This window comes from Triticum dicoccoides, chromosome 4A (genome assembly GCF_002162155.2).
Source record: "Triticum dicoccoides isolate Atlit2015 ecotype Zavitan chromosome 4A, WEW_v2.0, whole genome shotgun sequence".
NCBI lineage: Eukaryota > Viridiplantae > Streptophyta > Magnoliopsida > Poales > Poaceae > Triticum > Triticum dicoccoides.
This window is the reverse complement of record NC_041386.1, coordinates 339477653-339487163: the sequence shown is the minus strand read 5'-3', so window position 1 is coordinate 339487163 and position 9511 is coordinate 339477653.

Sequence of the window (9511 nt, the reverse complement as noted above, 5' to 3'; positions counted from 1 at the left end):
AGAGGTGGGAGGTGGCGGCGGGGACAGAGGTAGGGGAAGGCTAGGGGGTAGGTTTAGCCCAAAATTTAGAAGGGAAGGGGCTTAAATAGGTAGGGGGTTAGGGTTAGAGGGGTTTTTCGTCCGTTTTCAGGCCGTTCGATCGCCATCGGACGATCCTGGAGCGGAGAGGGATAGGTAGATGGACTAGGTGGGATGTGTAGGAGGGTTGGGATGAGAGGAGAGGGGAGAGATGCAGCCCGGCACGGTTTTCGGAAACCGAAAACGTCCAACGTTAGACCAGCAGCGGTGCCTCTATAGTTAACCGTTGGGGCATCAAACGGACTCCGAATGCGATGAAACTTGGCAGGCGGCCTTCCTACAACATTACAAGACCACACGCCAACTCTCATCCCATTTCGAGAACATTTTTCCGTCACTTATAAAATAATATTTCGGACATGCCGCGAGCGCGTGCAAATGTGTCTGGGCTCAGAGCGGACAACGGACGGAACTGGGGGAACCCGGACGGATGCAAGTTTCGAAAACATGATGATGCAATGCAGATGATGACATGGCAAAGATGCAACACGCAAATGAATGACAAGGCAACAACAACGAATAACTGGAAGACACCTGGCGCATCGGTCTCGGGGCGTCACAACACTCCACCACTACAAGAGGATCTCGTCCCGAGATCTAGGATGGCACCGGAGGGGAAAATGGAAGAGGAAGAGGAAAATGTAAAACTAAGTTGCTTCTTTGACAAATGAGTGAAACCAAAGAACCTTGAGAGGTTAAACCAATTGAACGAAAGAATACAACAAAGATGAACAAAGTTGAAAACACTCCGTTAGAAAAGAGGAACAAGGAACATTACTAGAACCTTGTAGGTTGAAAGACATAAGAAAAAGGGTTGCAATGGACAAGAACTACATGCAAGCACTCCGGTAGAAACGAGATGTACAACGAACGCTAAAGATTAATTACGACAACACTCCGGTTGGAAAAGGAAGGCATAGAATATGAACTTGGCAAAAAGAAATTACTTGGATGAGACTCCGGTTAGAAGAGGAATGATAGACACAACACTCGGGTTAAAACAAGATAGAGAAGGAAAAGAATGATATAATTTGGACAGTACTCCGACTGCAAATGGAAGGAATTAACAAGAACTTGACAAGATGAGAGGATAGTTGATGAAATCAGCAACACACTGCCTCCGGAACTAAAGAATAGAAGTTGAATCATTGGAAAGAAAATAATTGAGAAGAAAATGACAACTTTTGCCACAAATGAGCTTGGAAAAACACCCTTCCAAGAAGGTTATAACAGAGTTGTTGGAAAAAACCCAACAATGAAATGAATAAGCTTGTAGTGGGCTTATGGAAGAACATGTCGAAATCTTGAGGTGAAATTCTGCCACTAACGAAAAAAACAATAGATTTGGATTGATATGAACAAGGGAACGAGAAACTTATTTCACTAGGAGGATAAATGAAAAACTTGGACCATTTATAAGCACCATAAATAGCAACAATCCTTAAGGAAAGCTTTAGGTGAAATATAACCCAATCTAACTCCAATGAAGAGATTGATGTATTGAGAAGAGCTCATGCTCAAAGAAATTGATGGGTTTAAATATCTCATTCCTGAACTTGTGAAACATGAAACACACAGAAATTGTTAAGAATGACATAACACCAGCGCAAAAGATAAAGTAGAAAGAATTGCACTTCAGAATGCAAGATGAAGAATACTTGAGCTCCTTAAAACAAGACATGTGTTGAGCACCATGTTCATTTTAGAGTATAGCTTGGCGGAACATAACCTCGAGAGAAATCTTGAAGAGCGAATGAAGAATGAAAGGGATCCTTGAAGAAAACCATGTAGAGCCTCCATGAAGAACTCCGGTACTAAAAGAATGATCAAAAGGAAGTGAAGGATGAAAACACAAGGTGAGGCCTTGCGATGATTTAGATGGAGCTTTGAAATGATATAATTGAAAGAGCTTGGAACTCCAGGAAAAAAAGATGAAGCATCTTGAACCGAGAAATGTGATGTGACGAACAACTCTGGAACAAAGAAACTAGATCACTTGGATGAAACAATAATAAGGATTACGTTATGCGTATCCTTCACCAATTAAATTGATGACAAGCAACGGATTGCATACAACTTATTCCGGTAGAAAGGATTGAGAGAGATATAGCGTAAACTCAATGAACCACCAGTAGGATTGAAACAACAAATAAATTGATATGATAACCAAGGAAGAGAACTCTTGAACGAACCACCATAAGAATTGAAAAAGAACGTAGCAAAGGCACAATTCACCGGGAAGAATTGAAAAACGAATGAAGATACTTGAGAGAATTTAGATACATGAGAACGAAGAGATCACGAGCTGATAAGAGAAAACTTGAATGATGCACCGGTAAGATTTGGATAATGAGAGCTGAAAGCTAAAATGAATAATATTTGAAAAGATGGCCTTCGGAGGAAAGAAATGGAAACAACTCATGAAATGCTCCAGATGGGTGAAAAGAATTCTCACAAACGAAAACAATTATGAGAGGATGGCATGAAGCTAGAACCACGAATCTTCGGGATAGCGGGTAAGGATTTAAGAGGAACTCCTCTTCGGTCTTCAAATCCGAGAATGACTAGAAGAACACCACCAAATTGTTGAGACACTCCGGAATAAAGAAGAATAGAAAAGTTGATCCAATGATGAAAAGAATGTGAAAGATCTTGGAAAAGGATTAGACTGATGATAACTCATTCTCACGTCAAACTTCGAAATGAATTTGAAAATAACTCCAGAAATATAAGAAGAGTCAGGTAAGATCCTAGGAAAAGACCTGTGGGTTAGGGCCCACTCAATAGAAACACTGTTGAACGATTTGAAAAAGAGATTGCGCCAGTTGAATTAAACGACTTGAATAAGGTAAGACCTCGAAAATAGCTTGGATTGATCAAGAATAGAAGCACTAATCTTCCAAGATATCTTCAGCACAACAAAACAAATGGAAAACAAGAGGTGAATAATTAAGAAGTGCACCGGCATAAGAAAGCATTTGAAATGAGGAAAAGATATGCTCGACAAAGCTTGAATTGAATCCACCGGAGAAGAAAAGAACAAAGAATAAAACACTTGAAGCTCCGTTACTATCTTCCTGAGAATCACCGGATAAGAACATTGATGGAAAGAATGAAGAAACTTCACATCCATAAGATGGATACTTGATTCAGATATATGAGTCCTTGAATAAAAAGGGTGTGAGGGTAGGAAAACAAATTCAACTTGGGATGGATGAAACAAACAACGTTGAGAAGACTTGAGTTGATCTTGCGGATGTTGAAAAAGATTGGATCCACTTGAAGAGAGACACACCGGTTCAGAAGAAATTGAGATGGCAAACTCAAAGATCAAGAAGGATTTGTATTCACATAGGAATATGAGAACTATGCTTAGGAAAGGTATGGAATCAACATTTGACTTCGAAGAAACTCGAATACCACAACTGAAAAACAAAACAAAGGATTTGGCTTGCAGAATAAGCCAGAACAAACATATGATAGATCCCATATCGTATCATGTGTCTGTTGGAAGGATATCCTACGTGATACTTGAATTCCCACTTATAAACTCCCGAAACTTTCTGGTTATGCAATCAGGTGTTGGGGATACAGGGGAAGCATAATATCTAACCCAAACTAACAATTCCTACATCCAGCTGTATCCATCCTTCAATACATAACCAATAAACCTTCGGAAATCATTTACCTCAACCTTCGAAAAGCATCCGTTATATGAGTTATGGCAATAATCCCGAACTCCCGCCCCAGTACTGGGTGGCGTCGAGGTTATCTCACCAACAACAACATAAAAGAGATTTTCGATGTCGGCGAACTCAGGTATTCCAAAACTGCAACGATAAAATTGGGACGACAACACCTTGGAGCTCAACTCCCTGGGACATTGCCACAACCCTAAATGTCAGGAGGCACCAAGAACAATGTTCTCGTCACAAGATTATCGGAACGATTCCAAGATACCCGCGTGATCCAATTTTTTTTGTGAAATTTGAGGAGAGAAGAGTCAAAAATCTACGTCAGGAGGCCTCACCAGAGCGACGAAGGGACTGAGGAGTAAAAAGAATCCTAATCTCTGGTATATATAATCCTAAGACTCAAAACATTTTGTTCTAGACTCAACAATGTCAGCGATTCGATCAAGCAGGGGGCTCCTAAGTCGGGGATGGCTCTGATTACAAACTTGTAACACCCACAATGCGGCTATATCTCCCACGTGTCGGGGCACGACTTAGAGGCATAGTCGCATGGTAGGCATGTCGCAAGCGGGGTAATGTTTACACATCCCATGTACTGAATAAGAAAGGATAAAGAGTCGGCTTACAATCGCCACTTCACACAATATATATATATATATATATATATATATATATCATACATCATCCAAGGTACAATCAAAGGTCCGACTACGGAACCAAAATAAAGAAAGACAACCCCAAATGCTAGATCCCCGATCGTCCCAACTCGGCTCCACTACTGATCAACAGGAAACGACAAATAACAACGAACAAGATCTTCATCGAGCTCCCACTTGAGCTCGGTTGCGTCATCTGCACTGGTATCATCGGCACCTGCAACTGTTTGGAAGTATCTGTGAGTCACGAGGACTCAGCAATATCACACCCGCGAGATCAAGACTATTTAAGCTTATGGGTAGGAAAAGAATAATGAGGTGGAGCCGCAGCAAGCACTAAGCATATATGGTAGCTAACTTACGCAAAAGAGAGCGAGAAGAGAAGCGATGCAACGGTCGTGAACTAGAAGTGATCAAGAAGTGATCCTGAAACTACTTATGTTCAAGCATAACACAAGAACCGTGTTCACTTCCCGGACTCCGCCGATAAGAGACAATCACGGCTACACACGCGGTTGATTCATTTTAATTAAGTTAAGTGTCAAGTTCTCTACAACCGGATATTAACAAAATTCCCATCTGCCCATAACCGCGGGCACGACTTTCGAAAGTTCAAAACCCTATAGGGGTGTCCCAACTTAGCCCATCACAAGCTCTCACGGTCAACGGAGGATATTCCTTCTCCTAGGAAGACCCGATCAGACTCAAGACATTTCGAAAATGGTAAAACAAGACCAGCAAGACCGTCCAATGTGCCAACATCCCAATAGGAGCTACACATATCTCGTTCTCAGGGCAACACCGGATAAGCTAAGCGTAGAGGTACCAATATAACCCAAGTTTCCAAGGGACGGTCCCGCACGGTGCTCTGGTTCGGACCAACACTTAGAGAAGCACTGGCCGGGGGGGGGGGGTTAAAATAAGATGACCCTCGGGAGCGCGACTCCCAAGGGAAAATTAGGTGGTGGTGAGGCAAATGTAAAACCAAGGTTGGGCCTTGCTGGAGGAGTTTTATTCAAAGTGAACTGTCAATGGGTTCCCATAACACCCAACCGCGCAAGGGACGCAAAATCAAGGAACATAACACTGGTATGACGGAAACTAGGGCGGCAAGAGTGGAACAAAACACCAGGCATAAGGCCGAGCCTTCCACCCTTTACCAAGTATATAGATGCATTAAAGTAAATAAGATATAATAATGATATCCCAACAATATCCATGTTCCAACATGGAATAAACTTCATCTTCACCTGCAACTAGCAACGCTATAAGAGGGGCTGAGCAAAGCGGTAACATTGCCAAACAACGGTTTGCTAGGAAAGGTGGGTTAGAGGCTTGACATGGCAATATGGGAGGCATGATAAAGCGAGTGGTAGGTATCGCGGCATAGCAATAGAGCGAGCAACTAGCAAGCAAAGATAGAAGTTATTTCGAGGGTATGGTCATCTTGCCTGAGATCCCGCAAGGAAGAAGAACGAGTCCATGAAGAAGACAAACAGACGAAGTCAAACGGATCCTCACAAACACGACGTTATCGGAACCAACCCGAAGAAGCAACACCAGAAAGAAGCAAACAACATGGTAAACAACCATCACATAAGCATGATGATGCACAACCAAGTATGATGCATGTCCGGTTTAATGAGGCATGGCATGGAAAAATGCACAAACAATCCCACAAATTAAGTGGAGCTCAATATGCAATGGAGTTGCATATTGAAGAAAACACCACATTCAAGTTATTTAGTTCGATCTCGTTTATGTACACAACAATATTAAATGTTGATTAACATGGCAAGAGGTGAAGCAAATGAAAACTACCTGTCTAGGCAAGTTTAAATGAGGCCGGAACAACAAACAATAATTCTGAAAAATCCCCATGCGCAAAAATTATAGATTTGGTACTGTTCTGTCCTAAACCATATTTTAGAGTATTTAAACATGTAAGATGAATGCACCATGTTAAACTAGGCATTTTCCTACCCCTTTTACATATAAAGTTTATTAAGCTTGGAGCTACGGTTATTAAGTTATGAAATAAAGCATTTTAGCATGGCAAGAGGCAAAATATGAGCAAACATCATTTTAAACATTTTTAACATGGATGAAAGTTGCAAATTATTTATCTACACAAAATTCTAAGCATTTTACATATAAAGTTTATTGGGTTCCGATGCACAGGTGAAAAGTTATTATTTGCATGATGTTGGAGGGCTTTTATGTAAAACCACATTCTATGGCTAAATAGGAAAAACGTTCTAAGGAAAAAACACTATGGGCCAAAACTGGCAGGCCCAACTGCCAAGGGGGAGATGGGCGGCTGCTCACCATTGGGCCAAGCCCAAGTCGGTGGGGAGGGAGAGGCCGACAGGCTTCGGCTGGGCCTGTTGGGGCGCTGCGCCTCGGGTGGGTCGCGGCCCACGGGGCCCAGAGACTCCTCGTCCTCCTCCTCGATCCCGCTGGATCGAGGGAAGGCAGGGGCGGCGATGGCCGGCGATGCCGTGACGTCGGCGAGGCTGGAGGTGGCCGAGGAAGGTCGGGACGGGCAGATCCGAGGGCGGTGGTTCCAGATCCGGTGACAGCGCGTCCGAAACTAGGTCAACGTCGAGCTTCATCGAGCGGCCATGGAGGAACTCCTGCAGGAAAGAGAGAGAGGGAACATGAGAGGAAAGACGAGGGAGACCTAGAGGAAAGAGGAGAGGAATAAGGCGGCGCGGCTGGCCTGAGAGGTCGCTGGCGGCGGCTCCGTCCTGCGGCGCGGGAGCATCGAAGCTCCGACGAGCAGATCGGCAGGAGGAGGCGCGCGAGGTGTGGGGAGCGGGTGCTCCTGCAACGAACGAGCGGTGGTGCATGCTCGCCCGGGCCCAGATGGGCTCGGCGGGCCTCGATCTGGGCTTGCCGGGCTGGCGACGAAGTGGGGCACGAGGAGGACAAGTGGCATGGTGGAGTTGGCTGGAGCGGGCGCTGGGGTGACGTGGAGGCGCGGCGATTGGTTGGGGAAGGCATCGCTGGTGTTCTTAGGTGGCGGCGGTGGTTGATCTGGTGGCAACAAGTGGCAGCGGGGGGAGAGGTCCGGCGCAGAAAACAAGGCAGAGGTGGGAGGTGGCGGCGGGGACAGAGGTAGGGGAAGGCTAGGGGGTAGGTTTAGCCCAAAATTTAGAAGGGAAGGGGCTTAAATAGGTAGGGGGTTAGGGTTAGAGGGGTTTTTCGTCTGTTTTCAGGCCGTTCGATCGCCATCGGACGATCCTGGAGCGGAGAGGGATAGGTAGATGGACTAGGTGGGATGTGTAGGAGGGTTGGGCTGAGAGGAGAGGGGAGAGATGCAGCCCGACACGGTTTTCGGAAACCAAAAACGTCCGACGTTAGACCGGCAGCGGTGCCGCTATAGTTATCCGTTGGGGTATCAAACAGATTCCGAATGCGATGAAACTTGGCAGGCGGCCTACCTACAACATTATAAGACCACACGCCAACTCTCATCCCATTCCGCGAATATTTTTCGGCCACTTATAAAATAATATTTTGGACATGCCGCGGGCGCGTGCAAATGTGTCTGGGCTCAGAACGGATAACAGACGGAACTGGGGGAACCCGGACGGATGCAAGTTTGGAAAACATGATGATGCAATGTGGATGATGACATGGCAAAGATGCAACACACAAACGAATGACAAGGGAACAACAGTGAATAACTGGAAGACACCTGGCGCATCGGTCTCGGGGCGTCACAGGAACATAGCATGCAATTTTAAAAATAATTCCTACACTCACGCAAGATCTATCTAGGATATGCATAGCAATGAGAGGGGGAGAGTGTGTCTATGTACCCTCGTAGAATGAAAGCAGAAGCGTTTGACAACACAGTTGATGTAGTCAAACTTCTTCTCGTTCTGACCGATCAAGCACCAAACGTACGACACCTCCGAGTTCTGCACACATTCAACTTGATGAAGTCCCTCATACTCTTGATCCAGTAAAGTGTCAAGGAAGTAGATGAGTTCCATCAGCAAGACAGCATGGTAACGGTGATGGTGAAGGGATCCACGCATGGCTTCGCCTAAGCACTATGAAGATATGACCGGAGGCGTAAACTATGAAAGGGGGCACCACACACGGCTAACAATTGTTGGTGTGTGTTCTAGCGGTGCCCCCCACATATATATAGGTTGGAGGGGAGGAGAGGCAGCCAAGGGGGCACCCCAAGTAGGAGGAATCCTACTTGGGCACCTCCCAATTCGGCCTCCCCCCTTCCATATTCATCCAGAGGGAAGGAAGGAAGAGGGAGGAGAGAAGGAAGGGGGAGGCCGAATCCCTCCCCTTCCTTTCTCTCTTCTCCTCTTTTCTTCCCCTCCTATTTCGGCCTACATGGGCCTGGTCTGTCCCCTTCTTGGCCCATTAGGCCCATGTAGTTATCGGAGGGATGCCCGGAAGCCCTTCCGGTGACCCGATATGTACCCGGCACCCCCAGACACTTCCGGTATCCGAATATCATCGTCCTATATATATGCATCTTTAGCTCCCGACCATTTCGAGACTACTTGTCATGTCCGTGATCTCATCCACTCATATAATACAAAATTGTCATCGAACTTAAGCGTGCAGACCCTACGGGTTCGAGAACTATGTAGACATGACCATGACACCTCTCCGGTCAATAACCAAGCGGAACCTGGATGCTCATATTGGTTCCCACATATTCTACGAAGATCTTTATCGGTCTTATCGTAATGACAACATACATTATTCCCTTTGTCATTGGTATGTTACTTGCCCGAGATTCGATCGTCGGTATCTTCATACCTAGTTCAATCTCGTTACCGGCAAGTCTCTTTACTCATTCCGTAATACATCATCCCGCAACTAATTCATTAGTCACATTGCTTGCAAGGCTTATTATGATGTGCATTACCGAGAGGGCCCAGAGACACCTCTCTGATACTCGGAGTGACAAATCCTAATCTCGGTCTATGCCAACCCAACAAACACCTTTCAGGGATACATGTAGAGCATCTTTATAATCACCCAGTTACGTTGTGACGTTTGATAGCACACAAGGTATTCCTCCGGTATATGACATGAAGA